The following is a 20,541-nucleotide window of genomic DNA, read 5'->3' as shown; positions in this document are numbered from 1 at the left end:
TTTGTAATTCTTTACATATTTGTTAAAAATATAAAATGAATACATTTTTGTTGAAACAAAACTGAAAAGTTCCTTTCATTTCCGTTCTGCAGATGAAATCTGACTCTTTTGCTAAGGTAAATGAAATAGTGAGCAACCTTGCACTTGTATACAATGTTCAATGCGTTTCTAAACATATTTGATTTTGTTTTATGTTGTTTTACATAAATGGGATCACTTTGTATATTAGCTTGTAACTTCCTCATTTCAGTTACATGGACGTCTTTTCATGTCCAAACACATAGACTTTTGTTCTTCTTTGAGCTGTGAACAATTCTGTATTTGGATATTTCATTATTTAGTCATTGAGATTGCTTCTAAAATTTCAGTTGTGGACAGTGTGTTTTTGCATTGGTTCACTCTGCCTTAGTATGTATGCCTTCACAGTCAAGTTCATGGGTGTGTATCCTCTTGATCTCTCTGTGACACATATTTTAGCATTTACATTTAATTTCACTTAGGAGTAGTGGTATGTGTTGATCTTGTGGTGGAAAATAGAGGCAGTTGGCTAAATATTCTAGAAAGTTTGCAGAGAGCTTGATCAAATAAGCTCAGAGGAAGAGGTTCCTCACTTCAGGATTACCACGTTCATTTAGTACCTTCTTTAACAACCATTTAAATTAACCTTCTCACTGAAAGCCCATGTGACTAATGGAAGATTTTCATAGACTTTTCCCTCTGTGAAAATAAATTGATAAAGGTTCAGGAGTTATCAGCTCTAAGTATGCTTCTCGGTAATAGATTATTCTTGTGACAATCAAGGTCAGTAGAAGTCTGGCTTTTTGATGGTTCAGATGACAGATTTCAGTGGATAGAAACAGGGCTTCTCTAGAAATCGTGTCAACTGCTTTCTGATGAGGTGAAAGCCTGCTCCTTCTGTCCTCTCTTCTCTCCCTCTCCTCCCTCAACCTCAAGAATAGAGAGCCATTTCATATACAGTGGACATTGTTTGCTCCATTAAATAAGAATAGTCTTTTCACACTGGTTGCGTATTATCTAAGTACTTTTGGAAAGAGGGATATAAATAAGCCAATATTTAGGTCACCATTTTTGCTAAAAAATCTTCTGACACATTTGCCTTCTTGCCAAGATTCAATACACATGTTTGAACATGTGATTTTAAAAAATGTATGCCCAGACTTTGGTCATCATGTCCCATGGCAGAGTCAGTCATTGGTCTTTTTTTTTTTTTTTTTTGAGACCGGGTTTCGCTCTTGCTGCCCAGGCTGGAGTGCAGTGGCGCGATCTTGGCTCACCGCAACCTCCACCTCCTGGTTTCAAGCAATTCCCCTGCCTCAGCCTCCTGAGTAGCTGGGATTACAGGCATGGGCCACCGGGCCTGGCTAATTTTTGTATTTTTTTTAGTAGAGACAGGGTTTCTCCATGTTGGTCAGGCTGGTCTCGAACTCCTGACCTCAGGTTATCCGCCCGCTTCGGCCTCCCAAAGTGCTAGGATTACAGGTGTGAGCCACCTCGCCTGGCCCTTGTTTTTATTTTAACTTAAGTAACATGCTGATTGTAGAAAACTTCATATGAAGTTTGTGTTAAGAGGGAAAAAAGTATTTTCTCTTTTTGCCACTGAGAGCTTTAACCAAATGAGTATTTTGGGATATTTGTTTAGCCTTTTTACTGTGAATTTATATGCCGTAAAGTGGATTCATATTGTATTTACTCATTTATAGTCCTTTTCTCACTTTTAAGAATATTGTGAGCACTTCCCCACGTCAATAATTACTCTACTGCAATATAAATCTAAATGGTTGTAAAGAATTCTGTGGTATACCCTTATTAGTGGAATTGTTTCTAATATTTTGCTTAAAAAACTGTGGTTATAAATTACCAGTATTTGAATCTCTGCGAGTGTTCATCTCTGATATTTCTTTAGGATCAAATCCCAGGACTGGATAATTGGGACAAAAAGCATTTGAGACATGCTTTAAATTGTCTTACGTCACAGAGATGGGCTTAGTTTATGTTTTCATCAGCTGTGTGTAATATCTGTGCCAAAACCAGGTAGTATCATTTTTTAAAAGTTTTTAAAAGTTCCTAATCTTTGCCAGGCAAAAATGACATTATATTTGCATAATTTATAACAATAATAAAAAATATATTGGGGACTTACTTGGTGCTACTACTTATGACTATGCTAAGGATTTAAACTAAACTTTCTCACTTAATCCTCAAAGCAACCCTGTAAAATAGGTGATCATTCTCCTTTTAGGCATGAGAAAATTTAAGATTGGCAAGATTAAGCAATCTGCCCATGAACACATAGCCTATGAGTGTTGGGTTATCTTTTTAACCTTTTTTTTTTTGAGACAGAGTCTTGCTCTGTTACCAGGCTGGAGTGCAGTGGTGCAGTTTCAGCTCACTGCAACCTCCGACTCCCTGGTTCAAGCGATTCTCCTGCCTCAGCCTCCCAAGTAGCTTGGATTACAGGCGTTTGCCACTATGCCCCAATTTTGCTTATTTGCTTAACATACAGATGTTTTAATTTTTTATTATATCAAATATTTTAATCTTTTGTTATGGCTTCTCATCTTTGTATTCTCATTAAGACCTTTCCTATACTAACATTGTAAAATATTTTTATATATTTTCTTAAATTTATTTTTAGATATAGACTAGGCATGGTGGCCCACATCTATAATCCCAGTGCTTTGGGAGTCTGAGGCAGGCAGATTGCTTGAGGCCAGGAATTCAAGACCAGCCTGAGCAATGTAGACCCTGTCTCTAAAAATATATAAAAAATCAGCCAGGCACGGTGGTGCTGAACACCTGTAGTCTCAGCTGCTTTGGAGGCTGAGGTAGCAGGATCCCATGAGTCCAGGCATTTGAGGCTGCAGTGGTTGTGCCACTGTACTCCAGTCTGGATGACAGAGCAAGACCCTGTCTGAAAAATTTTTTTTTAAAGATTTAGTTTACAGTAGGGCTCCTGTTTCCCCCCCTAAACATTTATCCAGTTGTCCACGCACCTTTTTTTTTTTTTTGAGATGGAGTCTTGCTCTGTCGCCCAGGCTGGAGTGCAGTGGCGCGATCTCAGCTCACTGCAAGCTCCACCTCCCGGGTTTACGCCATTCTCCTGCCTCAGCCTCCCGAGTAGCTGGGACTACAGGCGCCCGCCACCTCGCCCGGCTAGTTTTTTGTATTTTTTAGTAGAGACGGGGTTTCACCGGGTTAGCCAGGATGGTCTTGATCTCTTGACCTTGTGATCCGCCCGTCTTGGCCTCCCAAAGTGCTGGGATTACAGGCTTGAGCCACCGCGCCCGGCCCAGGCACCTTTTATGAATATTATTTTTTTATATGCTAAATTCCCATAGTCATTAATTTATTTTTAGGCTATTTATTTCCTTTGATTTGTTTGTCTGTAGTTTATAATGAATGCTATACCATATAAAAATATTAATGTACAGTTTGCTGTGTAGGAGGACTAATCATTCTTCATTGTTTTCTTTTGTTTCTTTTTTTTTTTTTTTGAGACAGGGTCTCGCTATGTTGCCCAAAGTGGAGTGCAGTGGCATGATCATGGTTCACTGCAGTTTTGAGGTCCTGGGCTCAACTGATCCTCTCACCTTAGTTCCCTGAGTAGCTGGGACGACAGGCAGGTGCCACCCTGCCCGGCTAATTTTTTTATTTTGTAGAGATGAGGTCTTGCTGTGTTTCCCAGGATGGTCTTGAACTCCTTGGCTCAAGCAATTCTCCCACCTTGGCCTCCCAAAGTTCTGGGATTATAGGCGTGTGCCACTGGGCCTACCCATTGTTCTTCTAAAAAATTTCTGTGTTATTTTTGCTCCTTTTCCCTTCCCCTTTGAACTTTAAAAGATATTGAGTTCCCTGAAAAAAATTATTTTAGAATATTGTTTGGCATTGCATTATATATATAAATTATATTAATGCATAACTGGCATGTTTGTGATACAATTTTTCCCATCCAGGAACACAGTATGCCTTATTTATTTAGGTATTCTTTTATGTCTTTCAGTAAAAATTTTACATTTTACCTGTATTAGTTTTTTGGTTGGTTAGATCTTCTCTCTTTCCTCTCCACCCTACTTGCTCACTTCCTTCTTTTCTTCCATTATGTGCCAGCACCCTGGTAGGCACTATGGATACAAAATCGAGGTCTTTGATTTCTTTAAGTTTGGGGAGGGAGATAAACATTAAGTAGATAATAATTAAGTAGATAGCCATAGGTGTCAAATCACAACTATTATGAGGGAAAAGATACCATGTTAATAAGAGTGTATCTTAGGAGTATATTACTTAATTTGACCTTACTTAATTTAACCTTCCTGAGCAAGTCAAGATCTCAAAGTTGACCTAGAGTCAGTGTGTTGAGATCCTAATTGCTTGGTGGCTATTTTGAGTGAAATCTTTGTTTTATTACTTTAAAACATTTTTTGGAGGGGAGGGCAAGGAGAAGACTAGGTAGGCAAAGCAATATTGATAGTTATTTTCCCTACACAATAGATAACATTGCACTCTACTCTGGCTTCCATTGACAGAAAGAAGTCAGCTTTCAGTCTTTTTCTATTTGCTTTTAAGACATTCTGTGTGCTTCTGCAGTTTCTTATCAGGTATCTAAGGGAGGATTTATTTTTATTTGTCCTATTTGGGATTTATTGGACTTAAAGCTGGATTAGCATTGGTGACTTTCAACAGTTCTAGATAATTCTCAGCCATTATTTCTTTGAATGTAGCCTTTTCCATATTTTTTCTATTATGTACTTGTGAAAATCCAGTTAGATATAAGTGAGACCATTTTACCCTATTGTTTTCTCTTAGCTTCATGTGTATTTTCCATTCATCTCTATTATTTTGATGCATCTTGGATTTTTTTTAGATTTGTTTTGCTTTCTAAATCACTGCTAGTTACAAATTTTTATTAAAACTGCTCTTAGAGTTTTGTTAAGTTTGTTCACTCTTAATTATTATATTTTTTATTTCTCAAAGTTCTGTTTGTTCTTTTAAAAATTTTGCTTGGTCATTGATAAGGTCTCTTAATCATTTTTAATACCTGCTTTTATTTCTTTCAACAGAAAGTGTAATATTTTTATATTTTCTGTCAATTTCAGTACATGAAGTCTTTGCAGTTTTCATCCTGTTCTCTATTATTTTTGCTGTTTCTTGGTCATGTTGCCTTCAGTTTTTTGTGTATTGTAGCTTAGACTTTGAGGTCATATTCTTTTGAACATTATCAGTGGGAATGATTGGTGTCTTTCTTCAAAGATTTGAGTAAACTTTTGTCAGATGTTTGGTGGTACTTCTAACCCAGTATCACTTTATACTAAAATCACAGATTGAGGTTTCTTGGGTCGTCCAATAGAATGAATTTAGTCTGCAAACCCACATTAAAATCAGTTTGGGGTTTATGAATTCTTAGGATAGATTTTTTTTTTTTCCTTCATCTGGTTCCAAGTTTTGAGATGTGTACTTTATTTTGCTTTCTTCTGGGCTTGAGGGGGAATGCTATTTACAAGTTCTCCTTACAGTAGAGGTAGAGCTCTTTGTGGTCTTTGCTTTATACTGGGGAGATAAAGTCAATATAAGGATCTACTAGATTCCCCACAAAAGGTGGTCCACACGTTTTTTCTCCTTTACTGTATCTCATTTGAGAGCATGAAAACTGAAGCTTATGGTTATCTGATAGGAAAATGCCCCAGCAGCAATTTTTACCTTTATGGGGTTCACACTTTTACTTAGTTTTTAGCTTCTAAATTTTATTTACTTTTTTGTTTGCAGCATATTGATGTACTTAAAAGTACTGCTTTGAACAAACATTTTATACGATAATTTTAGTGTGAGAATCAGGGTATTATCTGCTATTCATCTCCTCTACTTGTCCTCTACTTATTGTTTGATTTTATTTACATTTGCAAGCAATTAACAAAGAATTCAGCTTCAAGTTTTGTCTGCTAAAGTGAAACATTTAACATTTTATATTTAAATTAGATGTTGCTTATAAGCATATAAAGTGTTATTGTAATGATAGACTATGTTTAATTTTGAATCATAAAGGAATTTAGAAATTATGTCATTAGGTACCTACACTATGTGTAACATTCAGTTGGAGAAACAGTAGGAAGATTAGAAGATGTGGTGTTGAGTTCTGGCCCTGCTACTTACCAGCTGTGTGTCCTTTAACAAATCATTTGAACTTTCTTGAGCCTTAGGTCTATCCACAGTAAATGAGGACAATAATTCTTGACCTTCCCAAGTTACAGAATAGTTGGATGTGCTAGTAATATATGGACCAGAGTTGTAAATGGCTGTTACTGTTAATTCTGAAGCCTTTCATTTGGTTCTGTTAATTTCTTTGGACTTCTGTGAGAAAAGGTCATCAATGCATTCATAGATTGCTACCGTTGTTCTTCATACCCTCTTAAAACCTGTCTCAATTCTTTAGCCTTCCTTGTTTAATTTCCTCTTTGTATGACATTGGAGCTCAGTTAACTTTTAGATAACAGAGCAGAAACCAAGAATTTTGAAAGCTGATTTAGAAATATCTATTGGAATATACAAGGAGTGTTATGTAGTTACACATGTCCTTCACATTCATATCTGATGCAGCTGAATTCCTGTGTTTTAAGTCATAAAATAAAGCCAGTCTTTGATAGAGAATAGTAAAAGCCTATGCAGTATCCAATTCATATTGGGAAGATTTTTGATGGGATTGTATTGCATACTTGTCAGCAGAGGGAGCCTTTGTCTCACTTTTTGATTCCGGAAGTCATAGTAGAGAGATGTTAAAAAGCCGGAATTCTTATGGGAAATGCTTGTTTCCTCACCTAGGCCTGAGTAGAAACCAGTTTTTCTTTTGTTCCTGGAAATGAAAAACTTTTTGTTTTTGTTTTCTGAGTTCTTTATAGTAGTTGCTCCCAAGTTCCTTAAAAATGGTTAATGCTGAGTTGTAACAGAGGTTCTCAATTGCTATCCTCTGTTAAAGTTTTGGATGGTCTTAAGATAATGGATGAAAAAGAGCTAATGTAAGTAAGTTAAAGCTAAAATTTGTTAAGTTAGAGGACTGTACTTAGTGCTGACATTTTTTACTTCCTACTTATTTGTATTAGTATTGTCTTTTAAGAGAATATTGGTGATTATAATCTATTTCTTAAAAAAAGTTTCCTGATTGGGGCCGGGTGGAGTGGCCTACGCCTGTGATCTCAGCACTTTGGGAAGCCAAGGTGGGCAGATCACCTGAGGTCAGGAGGTTCAAGACCAACCTGGCCAACCAACATGATGAAACCCTGTCTCTAATAAAAAATACAAAAATTAGCTAGAAGTGGTGGCACATGGCTGTAGTCCCAGCTACTCAGGAGGCTGAGGCAGGAGAATTGCCTGAACCCAGGAGGTAGAGGTTGCAATGAGCTGAGATTGTGCCACTGCACTCCAGCCTGGGTGACAGAGCGAGACTCCATCTCAAAAAAACAAACAAACAATCAAACAAACAAACAAAAATCCTGATTGGGCATTTTACAAGGTTGACAACCCTATCATGTTCTCCAGTAGTTTCTGAAATGTTACAGTTGAATGAAATTCATGAGCCTGGGAATCACAGTTTTACTGAGTACTTTAGCGAATAGAAATGGACATTTCTGAATTGAACCATTTCCAACTTCCTGGCACATTTTTTCCTAACCTTCCTCTGAGATCTTTTCTGTCCTTTGGTATGTAAAGAGTGAGACTTAATAACTAAATTATCTGATATCCAAGGTATAAATAAGTGTGTGTGCTGGGGGAAGTTGGTTTGATACTTTTTAAAAAGCGTGCTAAATTTCAATTTAAGATTGGCATACATTCCTACCATGTTCTATGTACTGTACCAGGTAGTTAATTCTCTCCTCCCCTCCTTTAGTCTTCCTAGTTACCCAGTGGGGTATAGAGATTATAATAAGGCTTATTTTGCATTTGAAGATACCGACTGAATGAAATTAAACAAAGTACCCAAGTCACATATCTAGGATGTGTCTGTGAAAGCCAGAATTCCAAACCTTATCATCTTGTGTTTCTGATTCAAAAATCATTGTCCCTTCCACTACTTATTGGTACTATATCTACATTTGATACTCTTTCCATATTTGTTCAGTTTGTTGTTTTATGATGTACCATCCTGCTTTGGAAACAGGAAACAGTCAGGGAGTATCCTAATTAGTGCCCCATTTTGGTACTTTGCCTGCTGATAATAATCACTTGTTTGGTATTGAAAAGAAAAAGACTTTGCACCCAGGCTCTAATAATTATTAGAGCTTTAAGTTTAATCTGAGTATGCTTTTGAAGTCAGAGTTTAATGAAATACTAAGGGATCTAAGGATCATTTTGCTCCTTTGGTGTCCACTTTTGGCTTCCACAATTTATTCTTTGTGGTTGAATGATTTTTCTCTTAATTTGTATATTTTCCTTGTAGGGTTCTCAGCCATGCTTCCTTTATTTCCTATTTTTTTATATTATCTTTCCAGTAGGCTTTCTGTCTTTATTTATTTTTTTTTAAGAGCAGCTTAACCTTAATCTTTCCACTCTCTTCTTAATAGATCTTAGTGTACCTAGTGTTAGGTATACAATGAGTACTTAGTCTTTTGACTTAGTTCTAACTCTGTAATACTGAGATGGATACTAAACTCGGTAATAATTTTGAATCACAGTCTCTTAAGTGTCACATGCCAAAAGTAATTATTTCAGAACTTTCACTATATGTTATTTTTACTTTGATGCTATTCATTCATTCAATAAATACTTTTGGTTCCAGTGGATACGAGGGGCTATCAGGGATGGAGAGGCATGGTGAATAAAACATAATGGCAGTTGTTACAGAGTTTTCATGTGAATATAGTGATACTTTCAAACATTTTGGTCCTTTTGGTGATAATTCATATTACTAATCTAGAACTATAGTTTGACATAGTTTCTTGTTTTCATGATGGTTCAATTTAGTTAAACAGATATTTTTGGAGCACCAACATGTAAGAGACTGTGCTCCATGTTATGAGCTAGAGAATGAAAAGAAAATTAGCTTCTCTTTAAGGACTTATGATGTAAGGGCATTTAGGGCAGGGTTATTTTACTTGGAGTATTTGGCTGATGGGGATGGGTGAGAGGGAGTACTATGTTTATTTAGTAGACATAAACTGAGGAGTTCTTTTGGATATCTTGTTTATGAATTTATACTTAATTCTGGAGGTACTAGAGTATCTTGGAAGTTTTTGAGTGTGTTGATAACATGATTGCATTTGTATATTAAGATGAATATTTTGGTATATTTGTCTCTATGACTTCTACTAAACATACGGGTATTTTAACTACTTCCCTTCGAAGAAACCAGAGAAATTTAAGAGACCAAACAATGGCTAAATTGCACATTGAAGTCTGTGATAGGAATGGACAGTTCAGGAAATTTAATGTCGTAATTATCCCTAATTCATTTTGATTTGCCTTTTAAAACTTTGTAAGTTTAAATCATGCTGAAACTCAGCTGATAATTTCCTGGCTTTAGTTTTTTTTTTTTTTTTTCTTCAGCATTAACTAATTGGTCACAGTGAGTTCATTGTAAACTAAGGTTTTTTCTTGTTTCTTCTTTTGATATGCTAATGATTTAAGATTAAGAGAGTTGATAATATGTAAAAAGCAAATAGTTAGCTTTGAAGTTAATGCTTTATGAGACTGATGTTATTGCAAGTGAGGAATATTTATACAAAATAAAGTATTTAATATTTTTTGTTTTTAAATATTTTTGGAGTATTCTCTGGGGTCTTGTCATGATTGGATATTACCTTGAGTAGTTTACCTTGCTTTGAAACTGGTTATATATTTTAAATTTATGCCTCAAAGTTATAGTCATTATTTAATAATTTTTCTTTTGGATAAAGGAGAAGAAAGGAATGCTAAAGTATACGGGCTCTTCTGTATGATGTTGTCTGTCTTGTCTTTCTTAGGGAGTCATCCTGTAAGAAAATATCAATATTGGGGTGGGGGAAGGGAGAGAGAGGAAGAGAGAGAATATGAATGTGAGTATGTGTGTGTGTTGGGGTTGAGGTTGTGCAAACAGAGACAGCTCATTCCCCATTCCCAGATTCTGGCACACTCACAATATTCTTCTTTAGAGATTTCTATTGTTAGCATGTTAAGAAAATTGCTATTTTGAGTAAAGTTAACTTAAAATAGGCAGAAAATCATTTGAACAGCCAACAGTTCCCACAGACCTAAGTTCCGAGAGACTTCTTACAGTTTTTAAAGTTTTAACCGCCCCCCCCCCCGCATTTTTGGCAAAAAAGATGAATTTCTGAGTGTGCATGTGTATATATATATATTTTTTGTGTGTGTGTGTGTGTGCATGCACTCTTTCTCACATTAAATTTTATCCATTTTTCTCTGAAGGAATTTTTTCCCTTTATTTTTAAGTTTTTCAATTTTAAGTTTGGTCTATAAGGAATAAAATAACCCGGTAATATCAATTACTTAACATTTAGTGAATGCTTACTAGGTACTAGGCAGTATGTATTTTAATTATATTTAATCCTTATTGCAGTATTATGTAATATTCTCTTCTATTACTTTACAGATGAGGAAACTGATAGAGCTCCCAGTGGTCTGGGATAAGGATGCAGCAAACTTGTCCTCAAGTTGTGGCTTTGCCATCAGTTCTAATGAGCATGTCATCTTCATCACCAGTGTCTCTCTGCACCCAGTCCCTCCCCTCCCAACACCTTCCACACACGTCTTTTTAAATCCATATCTCTCTGCATGGTGTTCCATCTGCTTTTGCTTCTCTAATTGCTTGGCAAACTCTTTCTCAACCTGCAAGACCCAGTGTTCTGAAGCTTTTAATCATCCTCCCATAGCCTTTTAAATTACTTTAATATATCTCTGTTCTTACATTGTTGTACTATTTAATTAACTCCCATATTCACCCAACTTTCTGAGAGTAGCGACTGTGTCTCTCCTAGCACATACAAGGTGTACAATGAATGTTCATGGAATTTGTTGAACGAATATGAGTTATGGAAAATGTTATCAAAACTTTCATGATCGTTGCATCTGACAAAATAATTCACCCAGTATTTTGTGGATGCAAGCAATAATATAATGTTTAGGGCATTCTTTTAAACTCTAAAATTGCATTCATATTGAACCCATCACATATAATGCTAATTTAATCAATGGTTGTAATTTTCTTATATTATGTTATTAACCTTGTTCACAGTTTAGGGGAAAAGATTGTGATAAATAGCTTGACAGAACACTTAGTAATGGTCTTTGTGAGGCAATTAAAGTTTGCTATTAAAATTAGATACATTAAAATGTCAAAAGACAAGTTTATAGGAGAAGTTAATATGTAGACTTAAATTTTATTTTCTTGTATCTTAAAGCAATTAGTCTCATGAGGCTATTTATTGGAGTAACACTTGATTTATAGTTGAGAATTTGTGTAACTTTCCCTGGTATATCATTTAAAATATTAGCTATTTAGCTCAACATATGCATTCTGTTTATTCATTTCTTCTGTTTGCTTCAGGTTTTAAAATGTATTTATTTGTGCCTAAGATTTTAAACTTAGAATCTAATTGGATATTGCATTATTATTAGGCACTAATTATCTTTAGAATGTTCAAACAGAAACAGAATGTGAGGGAGAGTAATAAGAAAGAAGTTAGCTATTCTTTCAACTAATTAACAATTATTAGTTACTAAGCATAGCCAAATAGGAGCATGTATCTCAAAACTATGGTAGTAGTTTTATTTGCATGATGATATGAGTGAAAAGTACAAAAATGATATTTAATGGCAAATTTACAATCCAGCAAGCTCTAGATATCCATCTACTATTTGTTTTTAAGGCAGTATCTGTTAGAATCCTACTCTGAATATTTTTATGTCTTTGTTCGTAGCAAACATGTTATATCATTTTTGAGGTAGGTTTGCAATAAAGATTAATGTGTTAGTGTTTCAGTCTTTCTGTAACAATAACAATTTTTTTTTTTTTCCGTGCCTGCGTAAAATGAGTAAAATGAGCGGAAGTTCCACAGACTTTTGGACTCTTCTGTTCTTATGTATCAGTCTCTTGATGTTTCCTGTCTGCCTTTTTGACTACCTATACAGCTGTTTTTTGTGTATTTTTCAGACTTGGAGAAAGACCAAATATTTTTGACAGCTGCATGCTGAACTGCGTATATGCTTGGCCATAGGTCACGTTCGCATTTCTTCACTTGTATTTTTACTCAATGTGTAAAAGAAATATGAGCATAGAGAGATTCAAAAAATATGTAGCTTGCGGAGTAATGGTAGTTTTCTTTCATGTTTGCCACACCACTTACTCTGCTGCATATATTCCACAGGAAGACAAAGACAGAGAAATGGAGGATATGGCATTCAGGACTGCCCTCCGTGAGGCCCTTGTTGCCATAATAATGAAGGATGGAACATGTTCTGGGTCATGCATGGTAGAAAGAACTTCTGGGCAGGGGCGCGCACACACACACACACACACACTCCTACACTTCATGAATAGATTATAATTTTCATGAATAGATTATAGTTTAATAGAGAAGACTGTTAAATTTAGCTGTCTGATTAACATTTAGTTGATTACCAGTTTATGCATCATGTTAAAGCTTTGACTATATGATATTTTAATGCCAGAAAATGAGACATACTATTTAATAAATGTTCATGATATGAAGCCGCCATAATGGAACTTTTCTGCCTCTACCCACCCCCTGCAACCCCACAGGCATGAATTTCTTTTTGTCTTTGAAAATGAAAAATAATTGATTTTTAAAATTCTCTCAAATTGATCTTGGTCAGTTCTTTCTCAATTTGTTTCCAGATCTTACAAGTAATATTTCAAGTCACAACAGTTGTTTTTCTCTTATTGTGCTCAAAATGACTAGAATAAAATCCAGATTTTAAATTCTGGTGAAATCTCCTAGTTTTTTCCTATTTAAAAATTATTTTTTCTTGTATGGTTTCAGCATAATTTTTGAGGAGACATTGTTGAGATATTGTTATCTTTTCAATTTGTGCTTTTATGGTTCATGCTCTGTAGGTGAAACATGACCCATTGCACTGTGGATCAAGTATAACTGCCTCTGCATCTTTTTCTGTGTTCCTTTTCCGTCCGATAATTTCCCTCTACTTTTACGTTTGACTGCTATTAACTCTGCCCATCTTTTGCAGTCCAGGGTGCATCCTATCTGTCATGAAGTCTTTTCTGGGAATTTTATCGTAATGAAGTTCTTTGATTTTCAGCAGTGTTTAGTCTGTTTTACACCACTTAGATTTTGTATGTTAATGCATATTATTTTAACAAATGAATATGAATTTTCCCTCCCAGGGTTTCAGTGTATTATAATGGAGCCAGATGGATTCCTACTTGAAGATTAGTTGTCACTTTCTAATTCTTTGACATTAGACAACTTGTTTAAGTTCTGTGGGTTTCAGTCTTCTCATGTATAAAATGGGACTATTGTCTACTTTTTAGAGTTATTAAAAATTATGACTAATAATGCCGTTTAAATGTTTAACAGAAGGCCAGAAATGTAACAGGTGCTCAGTAAATGGCAGTAGTAGTTAATATTGCTGTTGTTCTATATTTCTTACAGCTCCTGATATAATACTGAGCATGTGGTAAAGACTCTTTGAGTATGGTTCATGGCAAGGTCATTTAAATAGCTTCTGAAATCCCATTGCTTTTGTGAAGGCTTCCTTTTGGCTCTGTTCTGTCAGAATGACAAAACTTCCATGGCTTTTTCTGGACTGTTCTTTCTATTCCCATTATCTGTAAGGGGAGCCTTTGGTATGTATTCTGAAGTGGTTTCCAAAACAGTGATTTGAAGGATTTATTTATTTATTTTTGAGTAATGTTTTGGATCAATCCCTACATTTTTCTAAACATCAGTAGCCAAGATTGTAATAAATAAAGCATTTTTCACATACTTTGTATGCAGTGTGAAACACATGGAATAAAATCTCAGCCAATCTGAGGTACAGCTGAATAAATTATTTTGCCTAGCTTACTTCAGCTCAACAGACATTTATTAATGTATCTCCTATGTGCCAGGCATTTTATAGTTGCTGGATTTACAAAGATGAGTAAGATAGGGTTCCTGCCTTTGCATTAGTCCAGGGCAAATGAGAGACACAAAAACAGATCATTTCAATAGATGATGTATTCTAACACGGAGGTGGAATGGGGGCTCTGTGGGATCTCACATGGAGGGTGATTGAAGCGGAATGAGAAGACTTATGGGAAGATACGAGTCTTAGCCTGTGATGTCTCTCAGAGGAAAAATGCATTGATCACTTGGTTCAGGGACAGAGACCTGACACAAAGTGACTTCAGTATCTACAGGAATGAATTGCCTGCAGAGTTCAGGGGAAGATTTGGCTCCAGGTGAGGCCTGATGCACTGGCTCAAACAGTGTCTACCATGGCTCTCTCTTTTTTTATTTTTATTTTATTTTTTATTATACTTTATGTTCTAGGGTACATGTGCACAACGTGCAGGTTTGTTACATATGTATACATGTGCCATGTTGGTGTGCTGCACCCATTAACTTGTCATTTACATTAGGTATATCTCCTAATGCTGTCCCTCCCCGCTGCCCCCACCCCACAACAGGCCCTGGTGTGTGATGTTCCCCTTCCTGTGTCCAAGTGTTCTCACTGTTCAGTTCCCACCTGCGAGGGAGAACATGTGGTGTTTGGTTTTCTGTTCTTGCAATAGTTTGCTGAGAATGATGGTTTCCAGCTGCATCCATGTCCCTAAAAAGGACACGAACTCATCCTTTTTTATGGCTGCATAGTGTTCCATGGTGTATATGTGCCACATTTTCTTAATCCAATCTGTCACTGATGGACATTTGGGTCGGTTCCAAGTCTTTGCTATTGTGAATAGTGCCGCAATAAACATATGTGTGCGTGTGTCTTTATAGCAGCATGATTTATAATCCTTTGGGTATATCCCCAGTAATGGGATGGCTGGGTCAAATGGTATTTCTAGTTCTAGATCCTTGAGGAATCACCACACTGTCTTCCACAATGGTTGAACTAGTTTACAGTCCCACCAACAGTGTACAAGTGTTCCTCTTTCTCCACATCCTCTCTAGCACCTGTTTTTCCTGACTTTTTAATGATTGCCATTCTAACTGGTGTGAGATGGTATCTCATTGTGGTTTTGATTTGCATTTCTCTGATGGCGAGTGATGATGAACATTTTTTCATGTGTCTGTTGGCTGTATGAATGTCTTCTTTTGAGAAGTGTCTGTTCATATCCTTTGCCCACCTTTTGATGGGGTTGTTTGTTTTTTTCTTGTAAATTTGATTGAGTTCTTTATAGGTTCTGGATATTAGCCCTTTGTCAGATAAGTAGATTTCAAAAATGTTCTCCCATTCAGTAGGTTCTCTGTTCACTGTGATGGTAGTTTCTTTTGCTGTGCAGAAGCTCTTTAGTTTAATGAGATCCCATTTGTCAATTTTGGCTTTTATTGCCATTGCTTTTGGTGTTTTAGACATGAAGTCCTTGCCCATGCCTATGTCCTGAGTGGTATTGCCTACGTTTTCTTCTAGCGTTTTTTATGGTTTTAGATGTAACATTTAAGTCTTTAATCCATCTTGAATTAATTTTTGTATAAGGTATAAGGAAGGGATCCAGTTTCAGCTTTCTACTTGTGGCTAGCCAGTTTTTCCAGCACCATTTATTAAACAGGGAATCCTTTCCCCATTTTTTGTTTTTGTCAGGTTTGTCAAAGATCAGATGGTTGTAGATGTGTGGTATTATTTCTGAGGGTTCTGTTCTGTTCCATTGGTCAATAGCTCTGTTTTGGTACCAGTACCATGCTGTTTTGGTTACTGTAGCCTTGTAGTATAGTTTGAAGTCAGGTAGCATGATGCCTCCAGCTTTGTTCTTTGGCTTAGGATTATCTTGGCAATGCAGGCTCTTTCTTGGTTCCATATGAACTTTAAAGTAGTTTTTTCCATTTTTGTGAAGAAAATCATTGGTAGCTTAATGGGGATGGCACTGAATCTATAAATTACCTTGGGCAGTATGGCCATTTTCATGATATTGATTCTTCCTGTCCATGAGCATGGAATGTTCTTCCATTTGTTTGTGTCCTCTTTTATTTCACTGAGCAGTGGTTTGTAGTTCTCCTTGAAGAGGTCCTTCACATCTCTTGTAAGTTGGATTCCTAGGTATTTTATTCTCTTTGAAGCAATTGTGAATGGGAGTTCACTCATGATTTGGCTCTCTGTTTTTCTGTTATTGGTGTATAAGAATGCTTGTGATTTTTGCACATTGATTTTGTATCTTGAGACTTTGCTGAAGTCGCTTATCAGCTTAAGGAGATTTTGGGCTGAGACAATGGGGTTTTCTAAATATACAGTCTTGTCATCTGCAAACAGGGACAATTTGACTTCCTCTTTTCCTAATTGAATACCCTTGATTTCTTTCTCTTGCCTGGTTGCCCTAGCCAGAACTTCCACCACTATGTTGAATAGGAGTGGTGAGAGAGGGTATCCCTGTGCCAGTTTTCAAAGGGAATGCTTCCAGTTTTTGCCCATTCAGTATGATATTGGCTGTGGGTTTGTCATAAATAGCTCTTATGATTTTGAGATACATTCCATCAATAGCGAATTTATTGAGAGTTTTTAGCATGAAAGGCTGTTAAATTTTGTCGAAGGCCTTTTCTGCATCTCTTGAGATAATCACGTGGTTTTTGTCTTTGGTTCTGTTTATATGCTGGATTACGTTTATTGATTTGCGTATGTTGAACCAACCTTGCATCCCAGGGATGAAGCCCACTTGATCATGGTGGATAAACTTTTTGATATGCTGCTGGATTCGGTTTGTCAGTATTTTATTGAGGATTTTTGCATCGATGTTCATCAGGGTTATTGGTCTAAAATTCTCTTTTTTTGTTGTGTCTCTGCCAGGCTTTTGGTATCTGGATGATGTTAGCCTCATAAAATGAGTTATGGAGGATTTGCTCTTTTTCTATTGATTGGAATAATTTCAGAAGGAATAGTACTAGCTCCTCCTTGTACCTCTGGTAGAATTCTGCTGTGAATCTGTCTGGTCCTGGACTTTCTTTGGTTGGTAGGCTATTACCATGGCTCTCTCTTAACTGTGCTTTTGGAAAAGCCAAATGGCCCCCGTGATTCCATACCGTATGTTCCTCATTCATTACGCACCAGGGAAGAGTAACTTTTCCTCTAGTTCCAGCTCAAATTAGGGATTTCATTTTTCTCTCATTGGCTGTAAATTATCCTGAACAAGTCACTGTTGACTACTGGGGTACTAATTGGTTTACATAAGTCAGGGCCTTGTCTCAAGCTTAGAGTGAGGTCCATCTCACCCAAACCTTATGGCTGAGCATGAGGAGAGGAGAACGGATGACTTGGGGGAAGCTAGCAAATGTTTGCTAGATGAGGGGGAGAAAAGTTAAATGACCTCTGGAGGAAAGAAAATTATGTAAACAAAAGGAAGGAAGCGTGCATCATCATGATGTGTGTGGGAAATAGCAAGCAGTTAAACGTTAATACAACATGTAGTATAAGAGTCAGAAAATAATTATGGAAATAATAATATGTTTGGGTATTTTCCATTGTTAGGTCTAGTTTCCATACGTTATTTAATTCTCACAAGTGACTGAAGTAGTTACTCCATCTTGCAGATAAGGAAACTTGAGTCTAAGCCCACAGCTAATAATTGGTGGAGCTGGACTCAAAACTGGATTATTTGGCCTCAGAGCCAGCCCACTTGGACTTTAATATCTTAAGTATTCTCTATGTTGCTAGAGTTTCAGGAAATAGGACCTCTTCTACTATGCTGTATTAGGCTGTTCTCACATTGCTATAAAGAAATACCCATGACTGGTAATTTATAATTGGCTCACGGTTCTGCAGGCTGTACAGGAAGCATGATGCTGGCATCTGCTTGGCTTCTGGGGTGGCCTCAGGAAACTTACAATCACAGTGGAAGGCAAAGGGGGAGCACGCATGTCACATAGTGAGAGCAGGAGCAAGAGAGAGAGGGGGGAGGTGCTACACACTTTTAAACAACAAGATGTCGTGAAAAGTCACTCACTATCATGAGAACAGTACCAAGGGGATGATGCTAAACCATTCATGAAGGACCACCCTCATGATCCAATCACCTCCCTCCCTCCAGGTTCCACCTCCAACATTGGAGATTACAATTTGACATGAGATTTGGACAGGGACACAGATCCAAACCATATCATATGCTAACAGGCCAGGTTTTCTGTGGGGTTCAGGCTTTCTTCAGGCCTTAGTTCTTCATCCTATCATGCTAAGGTAGTGGTTCTGAAACTTTAGCATGCACCATAGTAGTCTCTAGGCTTGTTAAAAACTAGCATTTCTAGGCTCTGTGACCAGAGTTTGTGATAAGATAGGCCTAGATTGGTATCTTAGAATTGGCATTGCTGAGAAGTTCCTAGGTGATGCAGATGGTGCTGGTCTGGGGGCCACATTCTGAAGACCACTTCTTTGAGGTCTTTGGGAGACTGAAGATTTGTGGTACAAAGATACCACATATTGAAATGAACACAAATTTTATTGGTACTTCTGCTTGCAAGTACACGTTTTGAGCTTATAGTCTTCAATAACACAGATATCAAGAGTATTATTTTGGTTACCGTAATATCCTCCACCGTAGGTCAAGGTCATTGCATGAATATTTCATATCTTAATAGAAAATATATCAACATTTGTATTTACATACAAAATGTATATATTTACACTTAATTTTTAAAAACTTTTGTTGTGAAAAAGTATATAGAAAAAGTAACATGAACACCCATATTTCCACATCAACCATTGTAAATATATGTATTTATACACTTTTTTTGATGAACCATTCGAAAGTGAGTTACACATCTTACACCTCTTTACCATAAATACGTCAGCACACATCTCCCAATGAGAATATTTCACAACGCCATGATCACGCTTAAGAAAATTAGCAATAATTCCTTAATGTTATCAAACCTGCAGTCATATTCAAATTCCCCCAGTTGTCCCAATATCTTTCCTATACCTGTTATTTTTGGTACCAGGGTTCAGTTAAGTGAAACTAAATTTTAGTAGACAGCAATGCGGGATGGATCTTTAGGCTCAGATTCTGGTTCTCTGTTATTTAAGATCCAGGTTTGGTTGCTTTAACAAAGGCTCGACTTAATGATGTCTGCAATAAGAAAGATGTTTGGCCAGGTGTGGTGGCTTAATGCCTGTAATTCCAGCACTTTGGAAGGCCGAGGTGAGCGGATCACATGAGGTCAGAAGTTCAAGACCAGCCTGGCCAACATGGTGAAACCTCATCTTTACTAAAAATACAAAAATCAGTCGGGGGTGGTGGCGTGCTTGTAATCTTGGTTACTTAGGAGGCTGAGGCAGGAGGATTGCTTGAACCCGGGAGGAGGAGGTTGCAGTGAGCGAAGATCGTGCCACTGCACTCACTCCAGCCTGGGCGAGGGGTGAGACTCTGTCTCAAAAAAAAAAAAAAAATTTATTTCTGTCACATTTAACCATCTTAAACAAAGCGTTATTTTGGATGGCCGTGTGTCTCACGATAATTCATGATTCTACTAATAAAGAAAGAATGACTCTTGGGGGCAGCAGTTAGCATCTCTGCCAAAAGTTCTTTTTTGCAAAAAAAAAGAGCTATACCAAACTATATTAAATCCACTTAATAATGACATCTCTCTTTTTGAGATATATAGGGTTCATAATTGCTCTTATGCTAACTGAGCCCAGACAGATGTTCTTTTTTGAATTATTTGATATGTGTTTTATAGATGTTCTCTTTTATTTTTGTTAGGGCATTAGCTGTCATTGCTCACAGCTGACAGTGCCTTCACCCCTTTCTAATTTACCACTTTCTTTTTTTCTGGGCTAGGGAAGCAGGTAATAATAACCCTCTTAATAATGCTATAATTTATTCTGTGTCTTATGTGTGCTATACTGTGTTAGGGACTTTGACATCTTACCTCTAACTTCGGAACTCTTTTTCTCAGCATTATTGAGATATGATTGATAAATAAAAATTGTATATATTCAAGGTGTACAATGTGGTCTGATATACATATACATTGTGTAATGATTACCAGAATCAAGCTAATTAACATATAAATCACTTCTCATAATTATCTTCTTTTTTCTGTGGTGAGAACAAAAATCTACTCACTTAGCAAATTTCAAGTGTCCATTATTATTCACTGTAATCACTGTGCTGTGCATTAGGTCTCCAGAACGTATTCGTATCATAACTGCAAGTGTATATCATTTGACCAATATTTCCTCATTTTCCCCATCCCTGAACCCTGGTAAGCACCCTGCTACTCTCTGTTTCTATGAATTTGACTTTTAAAAAATATTCCACATATGAGTGAGATCATGTAATGTTTGTCTTTTGTTGTCTGGCTTATTTCATTTAGCATGGTGTTCTCTAGGTTTGTCCACGTTGTAAATGGCAGGAGTTCTTTCTTTTTTTCT

At 36.6% G+C, this 20,541-nt stretch overlaps 1 protein-coding gene across 15 annotated transcripts in view; it reads left to right on the top strand.

Annotated features, from left to right (window-relative positions):
• BBS9 (Bardet-Biedl syndrome 9) overlaps positions 1-20,541 on the top strand; it is a 557,785-nt gene that overhangs the window by 165,484 nt on the left and 371,760 nt on the right. Inside the window, exon 1 of one of the 15 annotated variants that reach the window (XM_038004817.2) lies at positions 6,816-7,025. The exons of the other annotated variants lie outside the window; for them this stretch is intronic. The gene's annotated coding sequence lies outside the window, so the exon portion shown is untranslated. Of the gene's footprint in view, positions 1-6,815; positions 7,026-20,541 lie in introns of those variants that run through there. 15 annotated transcript variants of the gene reach the window in all.

This window comes from Chlorocebus sabaeus, chromosome 21 (assembly GCF_047675955.1).
Source record: "Chlorocebus sabaeus isolate Y175 chromosome 21, mChlSab1.0.hap1, whole genome shotgun sequence".
NCBI classification, from domain to species: domain Eukaryota; kingdom Metazoa; phylum Chordata; class Mammalia; order Primates; family Cercopithecidae; genus Chlorocebus; species Chlorocebus sabaeus.
The sequence above is the reverse complement of the archived record's forward strand: the minus strand, read 5'-3'. Positions and strand labels throughout refer to the sequence as shown.